The sequence below is a fragment of the Lepidochelys olivacea genome (genome assembly GCF_965140295.1).
Source record: "Lepidochelys olivacea isolate rLepOli2 genome assembly, chromosome: 6".
Classification (NCBI taxonomy): Eukaryota; Metazoa; Chordata; order Testudines; family Cheloniidae; genus Lepidochelys; species Lepidochelys olivacea.
In genome coordinates this window covers 44932786-44959474 of record NC_140416.1, presented here as the reverse complement: position 1 = coordinate 44959474, position 26689 = coordinate 44932786, and the positions used below count along the sequence as shown (strand labels likewise).

The 26689-nt window shown below is 43.3% G+C and overlaps 1 long non-coding RNA gene across 1 annotated transcript in view; it reads right to left on the bottom strand.

Annotated features, from left to right (window-relative positions):
- LOC311521849 overlaps positions 1–3211 on the bottom strand; it is a 32722-nt gene extending 29511 nt beyond the window's left edge. Inside the window, exon 1 of the long non-coding RNA XR_014711982.1 lies at positions 3146–3211. This is a non-coding gene — a long non-coding RNA (uncharacterized lncRNA). The remainder of the gene's footprint in view (positions 1–3145) is intronic.
- Positions 3212–26689: the final 23478 nt, after the last annotated feature.

Below are 26689 nucleotides of genomic sequence, written 5' to 3'. Positions count from 1 at the left end.
TCTCACAACACAGATGGTGCAGAAAATTAGACCATCCAGTTTCTGTTTTGCTGCTGGCTCTAAAATATCTTAGTAATTTGGGCAATGATGAAAATGTGAAGTACTGGAGGTCCAGCATTTGCTGCTGTTCAGTTTCTATGGTCAACAAGATCAGCAAGTAAAATTGCACCTTCTTGTTCAGCATACTCAGTCCGTGTGTGTACTGGCGTCATATCTGCTGACTTTACTGACTTACTCCGCTTAGCGACGCTAGATAATACTGCTGTGGAAGAGCAATCTGGATATTCTGGCTCATGCAATGTACGTGCAGTACTTTAAGTGATAAGGGTATTGCTGCTCTGCAATGCAAGCCTAGGCTCAGACTCTGGCTTGACCTCAACACCCCTCTGTGTACCTGCAATTCTGTCTGACTCAGACCTAGGTCTGGGGTTTCAAGTCTGGGTCCCGCTGGGACTTGGGCCCAACTCCATCATTTTATAGCATGAATGCAATTCGAGTTCAGGCCTTTTCGACTAGGGCCCTAAGAGTCCACCAACACTATCCCACAATCCTGTGGGCCAGTGTTCTTTATCCTCTCTATCCCAAGATTAACCAATCAACTTCCAAGAAACTGAAGCAAACTCTTTTGTTCAAGTACAGCAGCTTGGAGTCAGCCTTTAACCCTTCCATTTTATTTTGACTGCTGAGCTGTAAACACAGTGAACCTTCTCCTGGATTTGCAATGGCCACCAACAGGAAGTAGCCCTTTGCCAAGGTTGTAGGAGCACAGCCAGATTTTGCTGATGCTCCAGTGCAAGGCAAGAAAAAGTTCCATTTTAATAAAAGCTCCAGGACTGACTACATGTACCAGGAGATCGCAAAGAAGCAGTTTTGGGGAATCATTGGACTGGTGACAAGTGCAGACAGCAGATTAAGCAACTCAACATCAATTACCAGAAATCCAGGGATGAGAACCACACCTCTGAGAACTCAGTCATGCCCCTTTTACAAGGAGGTTGACTGGCTGTTGGGTACTGCACTGAGCATGGAGACAACAGTGCTTCATGATGCCTGGTCAACTGGGATGGTGACCTTCTTACCCCCAAAGTCCAGTGTATGACTTAAAGAGGAGTGAGCAGGTGCTGGATCAGGCCAGCAAAGTGATGCTGGTGCTGAAACCAGTCCCTGAGGTGGCTTTGCTGCTGGAGCAGCTACAGCACATCCTGGATCCTTACTCAGAAGAGCGTTTGGATGCTCCTCCAGTTAGCAGCCCACTGCAGAACCAGCAGCAGAAACAGAATTCAACCCAGAGCCTGGTAAGTTTCTGACTCCATGATTGTTTTTTAAAAGGATTGGGAAGGACTTCTGGTTTATGGACCAATGAAAAAGTTATTAGAAGCTGCGAGAATGGCAGATTGCACACCAGCACCTTGGCATTCTCACCAGCACCACATGGAATTCAAAATGGACACTGGGAAGTGCAAACAGTAAAACAAACTTTGGAAACTTTTACTTCAGAAATTTTACCAGAAACTTGCTAAGATGTGCTGGGATGTCAAAAATAAGAACCTTCCCTGTTAGTACTCCACTGCATACCCACCCAACTGTGTGACAAGTCGCCTGTCAACAGTAAACTAGACAGGAGGTGGGGATGTTGAAACATAGTTCATTTACAAATGTACATGGGTGGTGAATCATTTGTCCAAACTAAGGCTGGGGGTGGGGGTTGTATGTAGTTCAGAAATGTGCCAGAATAGGGGTGGCTATGGAGCTCTTTCAAGTCCATATTATCATATGTGTTTTCATGCAGTCATAAAAGGCTGTATCAGAAGCCGTGCAGAGGCAGTAATCCATGAAGATGCTAATGCAGCATCCTGTAGATTCGCCCATGAATTTGGCCCCACTCCCATGTGCTAATATAGTGGTCACTAACCCGTCAATTCCAATAGTCTGGTCGATCCTGGAGACTCTCCCAGTCGATCTCAATCTCCAGCTGCGGCGGTGCAGTGGGGCTGCCTGCTGCTAAGGCAAGCTCCCTGCCTGCAGTAGCCCCAAGCCACTCTTGGAAGCAGCCAGCATGCCCTCACAGCCCCACAGTGGGTGGGGAGTAGGGGTCTCCACCCACTGCTCCTGCCTGCAAGGACCACCCCCACAGCTCCCATTGGCCAGGAATGGGAAGCTGTGGCCAATGGGAGCTGCAGAGGCGGTGCCTGCAGAGAGGGGCAGCACGCGGAGCCACTTGCCTCCCCCAGGGCCACAGAGGCGCGTTGACCCCTTCCGGGAGCAGCATGGCCATGTGGTGTGCTACTGGCTGGTAGGGTGGGTGGGGGGTGGCCCGGCTTGTGATGGGGAGGAGGTGCTAATTTGCCTGAGTAGAACCAAGCCCCACTGCACTGCCGACTGGGAGCCACCCAAGGTAAGTGCCCCCCTCCCAGAGCCAGCGCCCTATATCCCAGCACTGAGCCCTCTCCTGGAGCCAGCACCTCATACCCCCTCCTGCACCCTGAACCCCCTCCTACACCCCAAGCCCCTACCCCAGCCCTGAGCCCACTCCCAGAGCCAGCACCCCATATGCCCTACTGCACCCCAACACTCTGCCCCAACCCGGAGCCCCCTCCTGCACGCATATTCCCTCCTAGAGCTTGCACCCCTCGCCCTCTCCTGCACCCCAACCCCCTGCCCCAGCCCAGTGAAAGTGAATGAGGGTGGGGGGATGGAGTGAGCGGGGCAGGGCCTCGGGGAAGGGACAGGGTAGATCCTGGGTTGCCCTTAAATTCAAAAAGTGAACTTGGGCCTCAAAAGGTTGGAGACCACTGTGCTAATAGCTGCAAACTTTTCCCATAGCAAGAACTCCAGATAGATTGTCACATTTCAGGGAATGGCGTATTTTCCACGCCCTCCATGGTAGCTGACTAGCCCGCTCTACTCATAGACGTACTGTTCAGCCACCATAAGTTTCAGTACTTTGGTGGCAGACATGACAGCCTCGACACCAGAAGCTTGGAATAAAATCTCTTTGCTATTCAGAAACCACAAGAACTGTTCTTTCCTCCAAAATGTGGCATGCCTGAAATGCCAGAGAAGGCTTATGTAATACATTGCGGTCACCCTCCCCACCCCCAAAACAGTCTGCAATTTTTCAACAAAATTGTGATTTTTAACTTACCATTCTCTGTGAACTCTTTTCACTGTGGTTAATCTGGTTGTGTCCATGGAGCCGCTGGAATCTGAAGCATTCCTCTCACTATACATTGTTTTTAAAAGTATCATTTTTTGTCCTTGACATTCCACAAGGATTTTTCCTGAGCTCATGCACTGAACCGTTTGCGAATCACTGAGACAATAATTTTCTATTTTATATCTGCTTGCAGACACCTCTACCTCAACTGGCCATTGTACCTCAACAGCTAATGCACACTCCAGAAGAAGCCGGAATCTCCATACCATCACGAACTGGTCCAAGAGGAAGCACTTCCTTGTGAACTTTATGGTTGGCTTTGGGGACAGGGCCAACAATCAGATGCAATACCAAAGAGAGAAGGATTCACAGCAAGTGGAAAGGCAAGTCAAGAGGCAAGCCGAAAGGCACAGGCAGGCTGCAAAGCTTTAAGACAGAATTGAGGCACAGGAGCAGACGGTTGCATCACGGTTCTCAGAATAGGAATGTCTTTTAAGGGAGGAAGACTTCGCAGAGCAGAAAGACCTGTTTGAGCGGCTGCTTTCACTAATGGTCACAAGTGTCCAGGCTCCTTCTATACCTACACCATGGCCTGAGTCCCCTCCATGGTACCATGGATACCATGCATATCAGGAACAACTTAGACAATTCCATGGTTGGGTGGCCAAGACAACTGGGACTTAGCATCTGAACAGGGCAAGTGTCCTTCCAGAATACTTCCACCTCCATGCTGACTCCCTCCCCACTGAAAGCATCCACCCCTGTGCAGATCCCCTGCCCCTTGCAGTCCACCAATTCCTGCAGGCTTCCCTACCCAAGTGGCAGCGGCACGTGAGCACTAAATGCACCAAAAAGGGCAAGGAGAACATGCAGGGGACATGCAACACTTGGGGATTTTTTTGATAGCTCTGTTTGTACTGTTCAGTGTTTGGTGTAGGCACTTTGTCTTACTACCGGTTGTGGTGGTGCTTTTCTTACCGTTTTAGCAGTGTTCAATTGGCAGCTGGCCTGCCAGGCAAGGCTTTAGCATTGTTATTTATGTAATAGAAATAAAAGCTTTTATTTTATGAAGAAAGTTTATTGCTATCACTACTTATAATATGTATTTCAGCTACTACAAATAAACACATGGTAAGGCACAACAGGCAAGTAGTATCCAAACACAATTTCTCAATAAAATTGTGTACACCAATCCATAATGCAAATGCACAATTCTCCCCCGGACATTAAGTCATGTCATCAATAATATAAATGCCGAATAATCGTTCAACCTCCCTTCACTGCACACATTGGCAGCACCGCGCCCCCCCCCATTTCATCACATGATGTGACAATACCTCATTTACTATAAACATTATTGTACAGACAGATTCATAACTGTACTACTCTCCCGTTCCACCGGCTCATGTCAGTCCATAATTTGGGAGCACAGTGCATCCCTGATTTCTGTTGCCTGTTGCATTCTGCTCCAGCTGGATGGCTGCACTTTCTGGCTGAGTTTACTAGTTCAGCAGTCCATTATTGTCATAGCTCCAACCAGGACAAATGGCTCACCTTTGCCTTCCCAAAGACTGTGAAGCGCACAGCAAGCCACAATAAAGCAGACAGCACTGATGACACGGGAATCCAAACATGTCTGTAGAGAGCACCCACAGGATTTCAATCGGCCAAGCACATATTTAACTACCATCCTACACCTGTAATTAAACCTCCTTTTTCCAGGACCTCTGAGACAATAAGCCAAGGCAAAAGGGGGTACACAAGGTCCCCCAGTATAACAGTGGGGACAATAATTCCATTTATGACAAAGTCATTTGGTGGGACTAGAGTCAGCCTGTCCATGAAGGCAGATTCCCAATAGGCAGAAAACTCTGGCATCATGAACCTTTCCAGTGCAGTCCACATTGGCATCCACAAGTCAGCTTCTGTCATCAGCCTGTATAATAATGGAGTAGTAACCTTTGGGGTTTATGGGCTCATTTACTAAGGGAGGAGGGCAAACTATGGGCATAAGGCCCATCAATGGTCCCAGCACAGTTTGGAAACCCCATTCTCCCAAAACCAGTAATTACTTCAGGAATATTGTTTATGCCCACCACCTTTGGGTAAATCACATGCCTGATCTCACCAGAAACCTCCACCGCCACTGTCAGGGCCGGATTAACTCTCCTGTGGGCCCGGTGCTATTAGATTTTGTGAGGCTTCTGGGTGTTTGGAGTGGGGGGAGTGGGCTCAGGGGCAGGGGATTGGGATGCGGGAGTGGGTACAGCTCCAGCTGGGGTCGGGGGGTGGGCTCTGGGGTGGGGCCAGGGATGGGACAGGGATGGGGGTTGGGTTGCAGCAGGAGTGTGGGCTCTGGGTGGGAGGTGATGGGCTTGGGGTGCGGGCTCTGGGAGGGAGTTTGGGTGCAGGAGGGGGCTCAGGGCTGGGACAGGAGGTTGAGGTGCAGAAGGGGGGCTCAGGGCTGGGACAGGGGGTTGAGGTGCAGGAGGAGGTGCGGGGTACAGGCTCCGGCTGGGAGGTGCTTACCTCAGGCAGCTCCTGGTCAGTAGCACAGCAGGGCTAAAGTAGGATCTCTGCCTGCCCTGGCTCTGCGCTGCTCCCCTCCCCGAGGTGGCATGTCCGGCCCCTAGGCAGAGGTGCCAGACTGCTCTGTATGTTACCCCGCCAATGGGCGCTGCCGAGCTGGCACTGGAGGCAGGGGCAGCGCACAGAGATTCCCTAAACGCCTCTCACCTAGGGGCTGCAGGGGCACATTGGGGAGCAGGTGCTTGTGGGGAGGCACTGAGGCTCAGGGACCGGTGTCCAGCCCATGGCGTGGAGACTTGCCGTGGGTCAGATGAAAAGGAGCAGTGGGCCGCATCTCACATGCGGGGTCCCCCTTATCCCGAAGCCCTGGGCTGCAGCCCCTAAAGTTCCTGCATTAATCTGGACCTGGCCACTGTACCCAGAGTTGACTTCCCAACACCCATCTGGTTAGCAACACACCAGTAGCAGTGTGGGGTAACCAGATTCCAGACATTTACAGCAACCCAATTCCAGACTGATATGACCACCCTCATATATGTCTCATGACTCTGGTGGGTTGCGGCAAGCTGCTCATAAAGATCCAGAAATGTAGCTTTTTTCGTAAGAACGTTCTGGACCCACAACTGGTCATGCCAGGTCTCCATGATGATGTGAATCCACAAATCTGTGCTTGTGGTCCTGCTCCAAAAGCAGCTGTCTGAATAGGGGGCAACACTGGCCATACTGAGAGTGATGTGCAGCATCAGCCAGTTTGTGTCTTGCATGTCTGTATCATCCTCCTCCTCATCCTCCTCCTGTGCCATCATTAGCTCCATCTGGTGCCTGGGGTGGGTCAGAAAATGCTGCTGAAATGTCCACCAGAACCTCATGGAAGCTCTGTCTGTTTCCTGTAACAGGAATGAAAGCCCAAGTAAGAGAAGTTCTTGAAATGGTGAATCCTCCATGTTGCTGGCTTTGGTTGTGGGCAGCATGCACACCAAAATGATGGCTTGGCAAGATGTGTTTGCAGGCTGTGACACCTTCCTGTGATGTGAGGGGTGGACAGTCAAGTTTTCCCAAACTGCACCACAAACAAAACGAATGCGCTACTAATTTCAGGACAGCGCTAAGAAGTCTGGGATATGGTTGGTTGGACTCGGGCCTGTGTACTGTATGAGGATGTTGGAGCCCCAGTGTGGGGTCCACGCTCAAAATTTTTTAACCTAGGGATTGATTGTGCTTCTTTGTAAGGATAAAGGTGATGCAAATAATTAAAACACCTACCAGGGCATCACCTTGTTAAGTCAGCCTCTTAAAGTCCTTAGAAAGTTCTGGAGGCAAGGTTGAGATGCAAGTGGGGGTGGGGACATAGGACAGGAATAACATGGCTTTTGGAAGGGAAGGAGTACTATAGATGCAGTTTTTACAATGAGACAGATGTTTGAAAGAATGATAAATGGAGGAAGTAACTGCTGTGTAGCAGTTATTGATTTTGAGAAAGCATGTGATGTGGTTCCATAGGAACTGCTATTTGGAATACTGAGATGGATGAGAGGGGAATTTCAAGAAGTGGAGATGATAGAGGAACTGTATGAAAGGTCAAGACCTAAAGTGGTAACAATACATAGAATTTCAGAGAGTTTTGTGGTGATGGTTTGATTGAGACTAGGGAGTATGCTAAATCAGCTTCTCTTCATCTTTGTTATAGAGTTAATTAGCAGGAGAACCAAGCCTCTGTGCAGACTCAGAGAAGACTAATGTATGCAAACAATTTGGCCCTTTTGGTTGACAGCCTAGAGGAATTGGTAAACACGGTATCAGAGTGGGCATCTGTGTTGGAAGACCATGGTTTGAAGGTAAACACAAAGAAAACTGAAGTTATGCAAGTAGGGACGGTGGATAAAAGAGCTGTTGATTGATGTTCCAGGAGAGAAGCTGAATCAGAAGAACGAACTTGTGTACTCGGGAGGAGCACTTAGCGCCATTGGAGAGAGACCTGGAGAACTGGAAAGAAGAGCCTACTGTGCATGAGCAGTCGTGAAGTAGGTGGCAAGACTACTGTGGGACCATCGACTAAGGAACAAACTGAAAGAATAAGCATATGGTTGTGTTCCTGCTCTATGGTTTGGAAACAGTGGGTTTCACAAAGATGAAAGACAAAAAAGGTACAAGTAGTAGAAAATAATATACTGCGAAAAATGACAGGCAAGCAGAGGACAGACAGAGTTCAAGTGGAAGAAATAAGGGGCAAGATGAACTTGGGACTCTCGGTGACAGATAGGCCGGAGAGCGCACTTTGGGGTGTGGTGGACATGTGATAAGAATAGGAAAAGAACAACAGCAAAGAAAGCATGGGATGAAGAGGGCAGCAAGAAAGGACATGGAAAGGACAAGACCAAGGATAAGATGTAAAGACTCCATCAACAGAAGTTTGAAGAGAAAAGGACTGGAACACCAAGACCTACGAACCCATGCCATGAACATGAAGGAGTGGCAAAGAATCGTGGGCATCTCATGTAAATGGGAAAAGGAGTCAAGAAGTAAAGTATTTGGTTTTGTTTAAGGTTTCCAAGGGTTCTTATATTATAATGAACCAAACTAAAAGGAAAAAACTAGGACTGGTCAAAAATTTTGATTGGAACATTTTCCTATCAGAAAATAGGTTTCCATCAAAATCAAAATTTTCCAGAAGAAAAGGCAAATTTTGGTGGCATTTCCACCAGGAAAACTCAGTTGTATTTCCAGTCAACCCAAAACTAAATGTTTTGGTCTGATTATCTGAAATTAAATATTTAGTTTCAGGTCAATGTTAATATCTGTGTCCACCTGAGTCACTGCAGGGCCTCATGGGCTCCCTGATGCCTCTGACTCCCTGATTCCCCCATTGTACCCTATGGGCCTTAGTCCTCAAGTACACAATATTGACTTTGATGCGCCAGGGATTATCCCAGTGGTTGAGCTGCCTCAGTGCATCATGGAGCCCCAGCATGGGTCAACAAACTAAAAGGGTATGTTTTGATATGGGAAAGTCAAATGTTTTATTTTAACCAAAAATGTCCAAATGAAACATTTCTAAATTTCCAAATCATTTTCCCCTGAGTTTTTTCCCAATTTAAGATGAAAACAAATGCCAAAACAGTGGAATTTCCTAAGGGTGAGAAATTCCATTTCTTTTTAAACCACACACCACCTAGAAACAGCATATTTTAAGAGTAAAGCCACTGTGGGCCTCTGCTCCAATCAGTGCAATTAATTTGTTGCCTCCATAAATTACTTATCTATACCAAAAAACACATTGCAACAATGGGAGAATGGAATTCATTTTAGGGTAGTGAGAAACCACCACTACAAAACTACTTTGTCTTGGGGTGTTGTTACAAATTGCAAGCTCAAAAGAGATTCATTGAAAAGTTTGTGAGATTTTGAATTTTTCAATCAAAACCATGTGAATGTGGACCAATTTATGACTGATGGTCTCAAGTAGGCTGACCAGATGTCCCAATTTTATAGTGACAGTCCTGATATTTGGGGCTTTTTCTTATATAGGCACCTATTACCCCACCCCCACCCCCAGTTCTGATTTTTCACACTTGCTATCTGGTCACCCTAGTCTCAAGACTCAGTTAAACTTGACAGTGTTGTTGAACGTCACTTTGACTCTTTATTTCAGATCTCAGGAGGCCTATTACTATGAAAATCAAAAGAAATATTTGTATGTTTTCCTGAACTGAAATTTTCAAGATTTTCAGAGCTCTAGTTAATTTAAAGGAAGCTTCAGTTGGACTTGAATGAGAATCATTTTGAAACTAATACTAAATGAAAGTATGTATAACATAGTAACCCTGCTTTTGACCAGTTTGATCTTTTAAATGATCCTCCACCATAGCAGCAACTGAGCAATCTATCAATATAAGGACAGAATAGAGGAGGAAGTAGAAGCCATTATTCCAGATTTTGTGGTTAAATTACCCTCTCTGTTTAACAGACAGGCTATCTCCATAGTATTAGTCACCTACAAATCTTATTGTGTGAGTGAAGCATGTGAAAGAAGATTGTTATGACTGGTGGAGGATCTTAATGCACTGATACATACTGCTCTCGCCGGAAGCAGGGTAGGGGTGAACATGCTCGGATAAGCCACCAATTCTAGGAATTTCAAACTGCCTGGGAGAATAGCTTTCTGGTTATAAGGAGTCCCCATGGAAAATGCTGTGCTTTCGGCTTTGCCCAGAATAGGCATCAGCAAACATTTTTTCCAATCTTTGAGGGCTTTAAAATGTCACTGTCACAGGACAGCTGGCCCCTGTGAGTAGAATTGGGCCAGCTTCCCTGTGTCAAAGCAGGTGAGCCCCGAATCCAGCCAGGAGGCTGGGCTACCCACGAGCCTGTAAAGGGTTCCCAGAGGGTGGGAAATAGGAGGTAGAAAGGAGTGACTGGAACAGGCTGTGGCTGGGGAAAGAAAGCCATGCTGGAGTAGATGAATTCCTGGGAAAGGGGCCAAGTGCTCAGGGAAGCATCCTCAGGGCTATGGGTCCAGGTAGGGTGACCAGACAGCAAATGTGAAAAATCGGGACGGGGGGAGGGGGGAGGGTAACAGGAGCCTATATAAGAAAAAGACCCAAAAATTGGGACTGTCCCTATAAAATCAGGACATCTGGTCACCCTAGCTCCAGGTAGGGAGCAGAGCTGACTAGAAATGGGAAGCTGTCAGCAGCAGGAATGCCAGAGACCCCTGGGAGAGAGTCACATCTGGGACATGGGAAGACTGACCTAGTTGTCAAAGCAGGAGTTGGCAGCCAGGCCAATTGAGATACTAAGAGAGCAGAGTCTGAGCTATGCCAGAGGGCAGAATGAGGGTCAGTATCCCAAGGCAGGCAAGGTCAGGTTACCAAGAGCTCAGAATCAGGCCGTAAGAGCAGGTACCACAAGGGAAGTAGTCCTAAGCAGGGGAAACCCAACTACATAGACAATATCAACTTCCTGTTCCTGTGCTTGGTTTAAATAGAAGCAGAGAACCAACCAGGACCCCCCAAATGCCACCAATCAGATCCCAGAACTGGAACTGAGCTTCTAGTTCTCATTTTGGAGCAGATGGATCCTGGAGCTAACAGAGCCCTTGAGAAGCTTGACATAGTGTTAAAGATCTGTTGGTGTTCATGCGAAAGTTGACCAACATTTTATTTATATATAGTATAGTTGTTGTGACCCCATGTTGTTTAAACACCCTCCTAATTAAAAAAAAAATCCCACATAAACATACAAATACCTTACTGTTAAATTTGGAAATACCTCTTTTCTCAGCTTTTTCTGATGCTTCAATTTTTTTTTTAAATTGCTAGCATCACTTATTCTAAAATAATGAACAACAACAGTGATTATAGAAGAATAAGCCAAGGCCTTACTGAATGGATCTTTCAAATTAAAGTGATGACTAGCATGAATGCCTCAGAAATTTCCTGAACAACACCCCAACTAGGGTGACCAGATGTCCCGATTTTAAAGGAACAGTTCCGATTTTTGGGTCTTTTTCTTATATAGGTTCTTACTACCCCCCACCCCGTCCCGATTTTTCACACTTACTGTCTGGTCACCCTAATCCCAACTCTGCTAAAGATCTCATCCATCCTGCAACTGAAGTATAAAAGCACTGAAATGTAAAACACCCAAACCAAAAAGCAACTGGCTTTTAAGGTCCCCTGAAGACTAAGAACAAGGTGGACCTTTTATAAACATGGCTTCTATGAAGTCATTCTTTAATTCCACAGTCCTTTGTTTTTTCATTCAAAGGGATAAAGAGACTAGATCAAGTTTGTACCATGCAGGACAAACTCAGGAAGTGCATTTCAGTCCCTCACTGATCAGCTTTGGAACAGTTACAGCATATGTCTTAAATTAGTAAATCTAACCCACTCTGACCAAATTATGTCCCCTTCTGTGGGTGCACTGGGAAGAGAGAGAATACAGGGTGCTCCCTCTCCATAGCTATAGCCAAGCCAGCTGGTACCCACCTCCCTAGAACATGTGGCAGAATTAGGTTTTCAGGACCACAGTCACACAATGACCCTCTTTTTCCTCATCCCAGCACAGTTCAGGCTCTCTGGGCCTAGGGTGACCAGGTGTCCAGTTTTCGACCGGAACACCTGGTTGAAAAGGGATCCTGGCAGCTCCAGTCAGAACCGCTGACTGGGCTGTTAACTGTCCAGTTGGCAATACTACGCAGCGGGGCTGGCAGGCACCCTGCTAGCCTCCACACTGCGCGGCTCCTAGAAAGCAGCCAGTACATCCCTCCTTCTGGCTCCTACACGTAGGGCAGCCAGGGGGCTCCGCACTCTGCCCCTGCCCCAAGCGCCGCCCCTGGAGCTCCCATTGACTGGGAACCATGGGCAATGGGAGCTGAGGGAGCAATGCCTGCAGACGGGGCAGCGCGGAGAGCCGCCTGGCCGTGCCTCTGGTAGGAGCCGGAGACAGGATGCTGCTTCTGGAAGCTGCTTGAGGTAACCGCCACTCAGAGCCTGCATCCCTGACCCCCTCCCAGGCCCCAAACTCCTGCCCCAGCCCTGATCCCTCTCCCACCCTCCGAACCCCTCGATTCCAGCCCAGAGCACACTCCTGCACCCAAAACCCCTCATCCCCAGCCCCACCCAAGAGTCTTCACCCCCAGCCAGAGTCCTCACATACCCCTGCACCTCAACCCCAGACCAGAGCCCCCTCCCGCACTCCAAACCCCTCAGTCCCAGCTGGGAGCCCCTCCTGCACCCCAAATACCCATCCCCGGCCCCACACCAGAGCCCTCACCCCCAGCCAGAGCCTCACCCCCTCTTGCATCCCAACCCTCTGCCTCAGCCTGGAGCCCCCTCCCACACTCTGAACTCCTCATTTCTGGCCCCACTCTGGAGCCCACACCCCCAGCTGGAGCCCTCACACCAGCTCCCTGAGCCATCCCAGTGAAAATGAGCAAGTGAGGTCGGCGGGAGGGATAGCTCAGTGGTTTGAGCATTAGCCTGCTAAACCCAGGGTTGTAAGCTCAATCCTTGAGGGGGCCATTTAGGGATCTGGGGCAAAAATTGGGGATTCAGAGCAGGGGGTTGGACTAGATGGCCTCCTGAGGTCCCTTCCAACCCTGATATTGTATGATTCAATGAGGGTGAGAAAAGCAAGCGGGAGAGGGAGAGGGGGATGGCGTGAGCGGCAGGGCCTCAGAGAAGGGGCATGGAATGCGTGGGGTCTCAGAGGAGGGGGCAGGGCAAGGGTGTTCAGTTTTGTGCTAGCTGAAAGTTGGCAACCCTATCTGGGCCTTATTTCTACTGCCCTACAATTTATATCTTTTTTTTATGTGTGCACAAAGAGTGTGTGGTGTGGGCATAAAATGTTCGTCTGAGTGTGCAGCTCAAACAGAGCTAGCACATATCTGTCTACCTGTATTGGGAAGAATACTCCCAGCTGCAGTGTAGACATAACCTAGGTGTACCGATCACATGTTCAGTGTTCTCATACTAATGGTAAAATGATTGCACAGGATAACTCAGCTTTCAGTGTGATAACATAATTAGTATTAAAAAATCATGGTCATCCTTTGGACATACACAGTATGGTGCTTTTCACACACTGATGGCAGAGCACCTTACAAGGAGGTAAGTACCAATTATTCCCCACAGAGCAATTTCTCCTGCACAGAGCAACGTAGTGACTCACCCAAAATCACTCTGAACCAGTGGCAGAGCCTGGAATAGAATCCAGTTCCCTGCTGTAGGCCCCCGTGCTTCTTTTAAAGACTATTTTCAGTTCTCCATCCCCCTCGGTTCTCTCAGCTGCAGCACTCACCCTCTTTCGACGCAGAACTTAAATATTCTTTTGCAGCTAATCCTCTTCATGAGGTTCACTGTCATGTTCTTTCTACTTAATTCCTCAGGAAGTAACAATCATTTTCTTAAATATTTTACAATGCTGAGCTGTGCACAGCCACTGCTCCTTTTGGCAACCATTTTCAGCAACTACCAACAGAACAAAGTCAGAGGAAATTGTTTTCTTCTCCCCCCATTCCTACCCCCACTGGGTTTGTTAAGGACAAACTTTCATGCTCTTGCCTTTTTATAGCTGATAAATGTACTGGCTATAGATCCCACAATGGGAGAAGGAAATGCAAACAAGTTTGCCAAGAGAAAGCATGTATGGGGGGTAGGGGGGAATGTTAAAGGAACAAAATGAAAGGGAACTAAATGGGATGCAAGAAAATAGGACGGCAAGTTGATGGCACTGGAAAATCCACATGCTTTCCACAGTTCCCCTTCTTCTTATTCTGGACGTTAGAGACCAAATCCTGCCCACTTTAGAAAATAAATTTGTTCTGAGACTAATTACTGGAATTTAGAAATAGGCCAAGGAAGCTGGCTTGCAAAAGCTTGGTTCATTTGGTTTTGCAAGCCCAAATCAGACCTTGGTTCCAATTCTTCTAAACCACCAAACCTCCTGATTTTATCTAATCTCTCCCAGAAAATACTACCTGTTGCCAGCCCTCATTGACTTCAAGGAGGCGCTTGCTTCAAAAATTATACCAACCATTTGGAGAAGTCAGTCATAAGAAAAGCTCAGCTTTCATGGTCATTTGTTGCCTCTTCAAGGGGCCAAAATAAAGCACAAAATAAAAAGGAATAGCCCATTGTTTAACAACCTTCTGAGTTTCTCCCCTTCCTTCCTATACCCAGGAAGGAATGACAATGAATTGTAGTAGCTTACATCTGTCTATAGCCTTTCATTTCATGCACAGAGACCTAAATTCAGCAAGATTCTAAGCAGGTACCTAACTTTTGCAAGAGCTGGAATGCCAAGAGTCAATGCGACTATTCATGTACCAGAAGATAGGCACAAGCTTAAATAACTTGCTGAATTCATGCCAGACTGCCCCTCCAATTCTGGTCTAGCAAGCCACTACTTTCTTCTCATTCTAATCAATCCTTAAGACTCTCTTTTTCTACAATGTTCATAAGAAATAAGTCAGCAAAATTAATTATTTTAAGAAAACTTTTTAGTTGAACCACCAAGTTGTGTATACCTGAAATAAGCAGTTGTGTGATATTATTGCCATAAAGACTCTCTTTTACTTCATCCCTTCCCTACTATTTGTTACTCCCACTTGTAGCATCATGTTTAAAATTAGATTGTAAAATCTTTGGAGCAGGAATCTTTGCCTTTATATTAGCTCTGCAAAGCACAAATACATATATGAGCACTTTAAAAAGTAATAATAATTCCATGTGTCCCAAAACACCTTTGCAAACAATACACAGAACTAAAATACACTCACTGTTGAGATGCAGCCATCTCTGGGGTGGAACACAGCAGCTGTTAATGGAGAACAAATAGTTTGGGACAAAAAGCAAAGAAGAAACCCTTTATTTGAATGAAGCTACAGAAAGAATTTTTGGTAATCACAATTTATTTACTGAAGCTGAAATTTGGCTGGGACACCCAAACTCTTGCCGCCACCGCCCCCTCCCCCTCCCCCTCCAAAAGGGCCATGGGGTCTTTAATGCATACCAATGGTCAGGTCTTAATTTTATGACTCTTAAAATAAAAACCACCATTCTGAAAGTGAAATCAAAATGAAAACCAAACAGATAAGAATGACCGTTCCTACCTTCTCATGGGTAACGTAATTAATCAGTTAATAAACAAACTAGTATGTGGAACTGTGTGTAACAAAATATTCATTTTGATCTTAGCTCAGATTTATATTATCCTTGAGACACACACCAGTTACACATATGCATTTAGAAAGAAATAGTAAGTACAGTAAATCTCAGACATAAAGAAGATTTTTATAGAAGGGGGACAGTTGAAAACTGATACCACATTTAAAAAGAGGCACAGTGGTTGTGTCTGAAAGCTATACTGTACCATTTTGTTACCTGACAAAAACGCAAAATTATCCAGGTAGCGTCTGTCTCCCCACAAAAAATAGATTGGTAATGGGATATTGAGGCTTTCAATTCTAGGTCACCAATTTAAATGAGCACCAACCACATTGCTAGTGACCAACTGTTCTTGTTCCCATCTGACAGCTCTTCACTAGCCTACATGAAATGAGTTGTAAGTCTCTGTTTTGTTCCTAATGGACAGGCGTTCACAACACACACAAAAACATCATTACATTTGGCACTAACCGGAGTCCTTACTGGCAGTCAAAAAGGAAGACAATGGATGGAATTGGCATGAAAACTGAAAAACTCTCTCATCCCTACAGATGGTCACAGGTCACGAGTGAGGCACATTTGTGGGACAGGGTAAAAGCTTGCACTAAGCTTGGGCTGGAACTGTTGTGTCTCTCTGAAAATACAACATATCTGAGGAAAAATCACCTAATACAGAGTTATTCACTTGGAGGTAGAAAATCTTAGTGTAATAGTGTCCAACATATTAAACATCAATTAGCAATGTGAAAAGGCAGGGAAGGAAAAAGGACAACAGTTTGACTGTTACACAGCAAGGAGTAGACAGGAAAGAGTGGATATCCCATGCCATGTAGCAGGGTGGAAATGGTTCATCTGCACATGGCTTTAATGCAAACACACCTGCAATTATGCATTCACTATTGGTCAATTCATCACCAAAAAGATCATGTCGTGCTAGAAGTTGCTCAGAGAAGAACAAAAATGATCAGAAAGCTGGAATAATTAATTTTAAAAGATTAAAAGGGCTAAATTTGCAACGCTTGATTTGATGGATACTTAATTATTTGAATAACTAATTGAATAACTACAGTAATAGCATTTACAAATGTTTGAAAAATATAAACAGCATGAAGGAAAAGCAGTAATTTAGGATGGTATACGGGGGGAGAGTATAACTAGGAGTAAGAGGATAAAATTAAGAAAGGGAAAAATTAGACTGAATTTTCAGAAAATTATATGACAGTGGAATCTATTAAGCTGTAATATAATCTCACATGGAAATAGGTAGTTACGCCATAGATTGAGGGTAACATTTTCAAAAGCACCTCAGTGATTTAGGACCCCAAGTCCCATTTTCAAAACTGAGTTAGGTTTGACTACAATGGGAGTTAGGAGCCTAGGTACTTCTGAAAATCCCATTAGGTGCCTATCTGCATCTTTAGCCACATAAATGTCTCTAAAAATGTGGTCCCTGGCCCTTAGACTCTTTTGAAAATTTCACCCTTAGGGCTGGATTCACAAGAGGACTTAAGTGCCTAACTGCCATTTTAGGAACCTAAATCCAGAATCAGGCCATATTGGGCTTCACAAAGCCTCCACTCAGCTGCCCCTGAACTCTGTAGATACCTAAATGTGCTTGGCACCTAAATTTTTGCAGTCAGTTCCCCAGGGACCTATGCTTATGCTTCTGAGCATGAACAACATGCAGCCCCATGTGAGGCATCCGGACACCTAAGTCCCAAAGCGCAGCACAAAAAGATAGACAATGCTCTGCCTAACTTGCTTGTGGGGACAAATGGGGTAGGCATGATCAGAGAAGCCTACACAAAATGCCAAGGCAAGAGGAAGAGGCATTCCCTCATAACTTTTAGTGATTAGGGTACGCACCTGGAATGTGGGAGACCACCAGCTCAAGTCCACCCCCCGATGCTTGCTCTGTCTCTGGCCCAGTGATTCTTTCTTTATCTACAGTGGATCAGCTTCAGTGTTGGGCCAGAGAGAGAAAGAGCTAGCAAGCAAGCATTAGAGCACTCACCTGAAAGGTGGCAGACTCAGGATCCAGGTCCTCTTCTCCAATTACTTTTTAAAATTATTTATGCACAGTGGAACAGCTTCAACAGGAGAGACTGAGGGAACCCCACATCAGAAACTCCCACACCCCAGTTGTTAGGGCAAGTGCCTCAGAGGTGACATGTTCCAGTTCAAATCCCTTCTCCCATTTAGGCATCTCCTACATCACAGGTGGTTACCCTAACCACTGGGCTAAGAGTTATGAGGGAAGTCCACCTCCTCACTTAAACAGCAAATGTGCCTATCCAAGAGAATGCTTGCAGCTGAGAAGGAGGTATCATGTTCCTCTGTATCTCATATGGACTGGCTACAGAGCTTGCTTATATACACCAGATGTGTTCATCATAAAATCTTTTAATACTCTGCCAGGTATGGCTATGGTTAGCTTTAAATAAGGTATTTTACATACAGCACCACCTAGTGATTGAACAGTATAATACAGTTTACGATGGCAGCCAGACTTTGGCGCCCTCTCCAAGACAGGGGCAGGCCTTAATACACACACTCCTGGCTTGGCAGCTCCCATTGGCTATTTTAGGCAAGGCGCTGCTCAGCATGCTGGCTTTGGTGAATCCCTTTCTGAGGCACCTATTTCTTCTTCTTTGTTGCATATGGAGCCTAGGTGCCAAACTCAGGTCTTGGTGAATCTCAGTGATTCTCTAGACACTTTGAAGATATTGAGTGTTGCCACACCTATCATCATACCTAAGGGCTTGACTCCACAAACAATTGGTTTGCAGCATGCTGGAAGGTGAATCTACCCAACTCTCGCCTTCTGCAGACTCATTGTCTGTGTGGACCCTGCTGATGCACATTAACAGTTTGTGATTCATAGATTCCAAGGCCAGAGAGGACTATTGTGATCATCTAGTCTGACCTCCTGTATTACACAGGCCAGAGAACTTCCCCAAAATAATTCCTATTATGCATCCTTCAGAAAAACATCCAAATTTGATCTAAAAATTTTCAGTGATAGAGAATCCACCATAACCCTTGATAAATTGCTCCAATGGTTAATTATTTTCACCATTAAAAATTTATCTTATTTCCAGTCTGAATTTGTTTAGCTTCAGCTTCCAGCCATTGGCTTATGTTACACATTTCTCTGCTAGATTGAAGAGCACATTGTTAAATATTTGTTCCCCGTGTAGGTTCTTATAAACTGTGATCAAGTCATCCTTATCCGTCTATTTATTAAGCTGAATAGATCTAGCTGCTTGTGTCTATCACTATAAGGCATGTTTTCTAATCCTTTAATCATTCTCATGGCTCTTCTCCGAACCTTCTCCAATTTGTTAACTTCCTTCTAGAATTGTGGGCACCAGAACTGGACACAGTATTTCAGCAGCAATCACACCAGAGCCAAATACAGAGGTAAAATAATCTCTCTACTCTTACTCGAGATTCCCCTCTCTCCTTACTCGAGATTCATGCATTCCAGGATAGCATTAGTTCTTCTGGACACAGCTCATGTTCAGCTGATTATTCACCACAATGCCCAAATCTTTTTCAGAGTCACCGCTTCCCAGGATAGGGTCCATCATCCTTTAAGTATGATATACGTTATTTGTTCCTAGATGCATACATTTAGCCTATTAAAACACATACTGTTTGCTTGCACTCAGTTTATTAAGCGATCTGGATTACTATGATTTAGCAACCTGTCTTCCTTCATTATTTACCATTCTCCCAATTTGTGTCATCTGCACACTTTATCAGTGATGATTTTATGCTTTCTTGAAAGTCATTGTTAAAAATGTTAAATAGTGTAGGGTCAAAAACTGATCCCTGCAGGATCCCACTGGAAACACACCCACTCGTTGACCATTTTTAATCTATTTAATGTTGCCATGTTAATTTTGTACTGTTCTAGGGGTTGGGGGTTTTTTTTGTTTTGTTTTTTTTACTCAAAATGTCATGCTGCACCAAATCAAAGATCTAAGTATCGTATGTCAACACTATTACCTTTATCAACCAAACTTGTAATCCCATCAAAAAAAGATATCAAGTTAGTCTGAGAGGATCTATTTTCCATAAACCCATGTTAATTGGCATTAATTACATTATCATCCTTTAATTCTTTATTAATTGAGTTCTGTATCAGCCACTCCATTATCTGGCCTAGGCTTGATGTCAGGCTGATAGGCCTACAATTACCCAGGTCATCCTGTTTAGCCTTTTTAATAATTGGCACAATATTTGCTTTCTTCTAGTCTTCTGGAACTTCCCCAGTGCTCCATGTCTTCTTGAAAATCAACATTAATGGCCCAACAAGCTCTTTAGCCAGCTCTACTGGGACTGTTGGATGCAAGTTATCTGGGTCTCCTAATTTAAAAATGTCTAACTCTAATAACTTCTGTTTAACATCCTCCAGAGACCATAGGGGAATGAAAAGAGTCTTATAACCATATGATGAGACTAGATTATCTGTTTTTATCCAAATATAGAACAGATATATTTATTGAACTCTTCTTTTTTTTTTGAATTATTACTCATAATTCTATCATTTCCATCTAATAATTAATCAACAGCATCATCAGGATCCTTTTTGTTCTAATATATTTTTTAAATTCCGTATTGTCCTTATCTCTTCTGGCCATAGATTTCTCCTGGTGTCCTTTTGCTTCCCTTATCAGTTTTCTACAATTCTTAACTTCTGATTTATATTCATGACTATCAACTTCCCCTTTCTTCCATTTGTAATATATATAGATATTACAAATATAGAGAGATATTACAAATGGAAGAAAGGGGAAGTTGATAGTCATGAATATAAATCAGAAGTTGGAAATTGTAGGAAATTGATAAGGGAAGCAAAGGGACACTAGGAGAAATCTATGTCCAGAAGAGATGAGGACAATATATAAAATATAGCTGCCTTCACTTTACCTCTAAACCAGGTTAGTTTTTTAACCAGTATGGCCTTCTTACTCTGTTGTGGAATTGTGACATTGGGAGCATCTAGTAAGTTGTTCTTAAATGATTCCAACTGTCATTCACATTTTTCTGGTTAAATTCTTTCTCCAGCTGTTCTATCTTAATTCATTTTGATCTAGTCCTATTTCAAAGAAGACTAAATCAAAGTGTATTATCAAACTGTTAATGCACATCAGTAGGGTCCAAACAGTCAGTCTCCAACAAGTTAGTTGCCACAAAGTAATTGTTTGTGTAGACAAGCCCTAAGTCTCTTTGTGACTGTAGCCCTAACTGCCTACAACAGTTTTGAAAATGGGACTTAGGGACAGATTTTCATAGGCGCCTAAATATTCAGATAGGTACCTAGTTGGATTTTCAAAAGTGCCTAAGTAGGTTAGAACTTAGGGCAAGATTTGTAATGGTATGTAGGTGCCTAAAGATTAAGTCCCAAAGGGAGTTAGGCACCTAGGTGATTTTGAAAACCCCATTAGGAACCTATCCTCATCTGAATACCCTTAAAAATCCAGCTGAAATCAATAAGATTTAGGTGCTTAACCTGATTAGGCACTTTTGAAAATCCCACTGGATGCCTATCTGCATCTTTAGATCCCTGAATACCTTTGAAAATCTGGCCCTCAGATGAAAATTTTACTCTGAAGCTTTTAACTCTAAACTAGACAGCACTCGGTAGTATATTGTAGGGACCAACCTGCACAGGCAGGGGAATGGACTAGATGACCTAACATTGTAGTTATTATCAATTTCCAATTTATTTTATTCTATGAAAACAATTAGACTCATCTACAGACTTCATTTTCTATTGCTGTCAATTTGACACTTTCATGAGCCCTAAATTCATTTAAAAAAGAAGAAAAAATATCTTGTGAATGCTTGATATAGAAGAGAGTTACAGATCATCACACAAAGTAAAATTATGCAGGTCTGAAAAGTGAGAGCAGAAGAAAATTCAAATTGTGTCCATGCAGGTTTAAGGAAGAAAAATGTGGTCCAGTTTTCCTTGATGGGTTTGAGAGATATTCTTGTACTTTAGGCTTTAGTACATTATTCCTTAGCGGTGTTTCCACCCTTGTTGTTAAAGCCTGCTTCCTGAGAATGCCAGATTTAAATTTAAACTCAATCCTCTAGACACCTTTTTCATTTTCCATGGTGTCATTGTTTTTGTTCTGTACTATTAGTTGCATGACTCGAAATTAACAATTTATCATGCTGCCCAGCTAAGAAAAAATGTGGCTGTACAATGGAAAATGTTGCAGAAGGTTTCACTTTTGTAGCCAGACTGTATCTAAAATCAGCTTTCAAGCTAGGGTCAGCCCTTTATTTATCTGTTTCAAGAAAAGAAAAACAACTTGGCAAGAATCTGTTAACTACTGGGGCAAAGACAAGTCAGTTACCAACAATCTGCAAGGGCATCCAAGTGTTCCCAGATATAGCCATCATTGGTACTTACATATGTAACTTACATTTATGTATCACACTGCTTGGCCTAAAGGATTCCAAAGAACTATGTGAAAATATTTAAAGAAATCACTTTACCCACCACTGAAACGTTGACAGCTCATGGATGGACCGTGGCAGTTCTTTAGTAGTTCAACTGCACAAACTCTTAGGACATTGAGGAATACTGTATTCAGTTTAAATTTCCTGGGGAATTTAGGAATGCACAGTATAGAATTGCAAGGATCTCCTCCCCATCTCTAAAGCTGCAGTAACCTTCATAAGCCAGCAAAGAGAGAAAGAGATTCTAGATCCATTCACAACTACTGTTGGGAAGAACTGAGAGAGGTTTACAAGTGAGCTTTCTTTTCACCCCCAAATAGGTACTACAGTCCCCAACAGCAGACTGAGCACAGATTCCCTCCACTATTCATCAGGCCCAGCCTTGCCTATAAGCAAAGTTTGCACATGTGATGCTGAAAGGTTACCACACCCTTTGTGCTGTGTAACTCAAGCCCTGGACTGGCCTGTTAAACATTAATAACATGCTCAGCTATGAAATATCTGTAGATATCAGTCCAAATGTGCATCATTTTTTTCCCTCCCAAATCCAGGTTTGCTGTGCTGAGCTTTGTGTGACTTCCTATAACACTGTGACCCTACATTGTAAATACTGAAGAATGAAGGTGAGGTTGAGCCATGTGGACAAACATCTGCATCCGCTCACTGCTTCACAAGAGAAATCACCGCAAGCAAAGTAGCCTGAGGACAGAGAATAAAAAAAAGAATGTGAAATATTTCTTCAGCTCTGATTTCTGAATTTAGAGCATCCTTCTAACATTCAAAGGCCGAGTTCGCTTTGTATAGGACATCTACAGGAGGCCATAAGACAACTTACACTATGCTAAATACGTTTCCTTCCAGACTGAAGAGCAGAACCTTTGACGTAACAGACATTTCAGGGTGAACAGTGTATGCTCTCTCATCATCCCTTTGCACATTCCATATATGCCCATATCTCCACTCCCCAAGATTTCCACCCAAGCAGAAAATTTTCACTTTGACTTCCCCTATATTCTAAAATCTTATATATTAGTTCAATTCTCAGTATTTAAATAGAAATTCTTAAATTACCCAGGATAAAGAAGCAGATATTTCACAAATATCTTATCATTGTGTGCTATATGTACACACACATACATACAGCGAGATAAGTATGCATGTATATACACACACATTTACAGTTAAAGACATACACATTTTTGTAGTCACACACACATAAATATATACCACATACACAACAGTGAAATCCATGTGATAAATTACAGAACCTGTGGTAATTTGAATTGATCATGCATCTTGACCATCTCATCTGTGTTTAGCCCACTAATCTGTCTTGTTCCAGATTTATTCTAACGTTTCAACCTCTCAGCGCAGCAGTTTCAAACAGCCACCATTTTTAAAGAAAATTAACAAAATATTTCAGTTTTTTCTATCTCACTGTGGATTTTCCACACACCCCAACTCCTCCTTCCCCACCCCCCGCCAAAAAAGTTACACTAGCCCACAACCCAGGCCAAGCAATAAGCAATTTTGGACCAGTGACAGTTTAAGGTCTGATCTTTCACAATGCTTCAAGGGTATCAAGCTGGAAATTTGCCCTTCCTAGTGGGATATACAATGCTTGCATGTAGTCCAGACAGGTCATTAGACATCATATTTTAAAATCATATTATTATGTATACAAAATGTATTTCAAGTCACTTTTTGATATATGTTGAATACATTACCTTTAATTTTTCTCTCTTTCTGCACATTTGGTTTTATGATACCTAGGGCCTACTCGGCTTTACAGGTGGAGCCATAAAAGAAATCGTGCCACATGTACTGAAAATCTCTAAAAAAAAATTCTAAAATAGCTGTTCTGCAAAATATGTGGCATATATAGAATGCACGATGGTGCGGAATAAAGGTTTTATTCATTTTTTGTGATGCCATGGATATTTATGACTTTGCCACTTATGAGTAACATGAATACTCAAATTCATGCTGCTAAACCCTTAATACAACACAATCCTGTATTCTACATATATTGGAGCGCGTGCACGCGTGTAACACTTCTGTGTTTTGGTGACTTAGAATTGAAATGTGTTTTAAGGAGAGAGTTGTACACAGAGATAGCAGTTGTTTGACACATTTAGAGGGCATGAGAGTCCAAGGAATGAAATGTGGAAAAAGGGAGTCTTGGGCAGAGCATAGACAGTGGAATAGAATAAGGAACACAGACAGATGCAGGTGGGAATGGTGGTGTATAGCTGGGAATGGTATCGTGTAGAGTCTTAAAGTAAAGACAAGAAGTTTGAATATGATGTGGAAGGTGAGGGGCAGCTCCCCTACATATGCCCCCTTTGAACATATACAGTCCATTTTGGTGAAATGTTTGATTCATGCCATATGGATGATTTTAGGTATTGAAAGTTTACGTATTGATGTTGTAGGAAATATACTGATATCTGCTTTTCTTTTGTTACTCTTGGCAAGAAATATTTGTGTTTGATTCCAATCAGTTTCCAATATTTCAATAGTAGGTAATGACTGAACTATATGATAATGTGCCTATATTACAGCATGAAATACAGTCATGATCAGACCTGCTGAATGAAAACCAAGCAAGCAGTCACATCTATTAAATAGTTAATGCTCAAGTACAGAAGTTTGATTATAGGTTAGGAGTAATGTAATCTAGGCAGGTGGAAAATCAAGTATGCATTATATCTGTACAGATGGCTAACAGTCAGGGAAGGAAGTATTTCATTTCTGTTAACTCAACCCATTAATTAAAGTATAATTTTTTTTTAAAAAGTCTCAGCCAATTCCTCTATTTTTGGCCTGAAAACTAAGGGATTATCTCACTTGTGACATTTATCCCATAAGGAGCTTTATGGTAGACATGGGACAGTTCTGAAATACTTGGCCTCATCTGGGTACCTAGGACTACTCCTAAAGATGTTATACTGCCCACAAAGAGCAATTTACAATTATTCTCCTCTTCCAACCAAAATTACTTGAAAGAATTCTGGTGTGTAAAAGCAACAAATGACCCTTTCTTAGTTATTCATTTAGCAGTTAGGCTTGAAGTCACTCATACCATTATCCTTACCCAGTCATGATCATTTCATATGCACAAACCAGTGACTCACATTTGTATCATATCAGTCTGGAAATGGAAAGATATTTATTTTGCAATCTCACTAACGCTCCATTTCTATCCCTATTTAGGGAAGAACTTAACCACATGCTGAATTTAAACATTTCTATCAATGCATGTGTTTAAGTGCTTTCCTGAAACAGAGCCTAAGTAATGTGTTAACCATAGGAAACAATGGTTCAGTGTCAGTGTCCTTTTAATACACACAAACATTGTTAAGGAGGTTGGATTATTTTGTGATCACCATAAATTTAAAAGATCTGAATACTTCCCTGACACACTTCTGCATTAGTAACTTTACAATAGATACTAATCGATCAGTCTCCATCAAGATGAATTTCAGTGCAACAGTAGAATATTTCCTGGGTGGAAAAAGTAAGCTGATAAAGTACATGTACTGTTTATAGTAAATTCTTCCCACTCCAGTGTGCATCCAGAAGAAATGACTAATGTATTATATACAGCAGCATCTAGATCAATGCATTGCATACATATCCTCAGCTGGTATAACCAAATATTTCACTGGACATGCTCCAATTTACTCTATGAGGATCTGGCTCAGTAGTACCTTCTGTAGGTGGTATGAACAGTTTGGAACATGCTATCATTCACAGATAGCACTAATCATCCACTAAATTACATGCACACATACAACATGGCAGGACATTTTGATCAAAACACAGCCCAACCCCGCCTTTAACTAAGGATACTCTACTGGTTGACTATATCGCAACAGGGCCAGCCATTAGAAGGCTGAGACACACGTACACACTATCCAGTATTTCACAGGCATTTTCTGGTAAGTACAGTAGCATGTTTGGGAGACTCATTCAGGTCAGGTTTCAGAGTAACAGCCGTGTTAGTCTGTATTCGCAAAAAGAAAAGGAGTACTTAGAGACTAACCAATTTATTTGAGCATAAGCTTTTGTGAGCTACAGCTCACTTCATCGATGCATACTGTGGAAAGTTTAGAAGATCTTTTTATACATGCTTTATGTGTATAAAAAGATCTTCTACACTTTCCTCAGTATGCATCCGATGAAGTGAACTGTAGCTCACAAAAACTTATGCTCAAATAAATTGGTTAGTCTCTAAGGTGCCACAAGTACTCCTTTTCATTTAGGTCACACATTCCCTGTTCATTCTGTCTGTAATCTCTTGATATGTTTGAACCATACATAATGGAATTTGTAAGAGATCTAAGTGTTGGAAGCTTTGGAATTGTGTGTGTTTTAAATGACTTTCCCACATGTTATGGCAAACACAGAAAAATAGACTGGCAGGATTTTGTCAGATGTCTATTTCACTAAATTTTAGGGCTTTGTATAAATGTCTGATCTGCCTTAAGGATCACTACAAAAAGGACATCCTTGGCTAGGGTAATATACCCTTTTTCACTATTCTCTCTCAGTTTATGTAGTTATACTAGCCTGAGATTAAGCACAATCCAAATCAACCAAAACTTTATCCATTGTGTTTGGCACGGGTCCTCACATGATTCAGTTATATTTATTATCTAATTATTGTTGTTATTATTATTATGGATTGCTGTAGTGAGCCAAGCATATAAAGAGATGTGAGGTGAAATCCTGGCTCTATTGAAGTTGCTAAGACTTTTGTCAGGACTTCAGTGGGGCCAGGATCTCACCAATGGTCCCTGTCTTAAAGAGCCTTCAATACAAGCAATTCATGGTAGAACATTGGCGG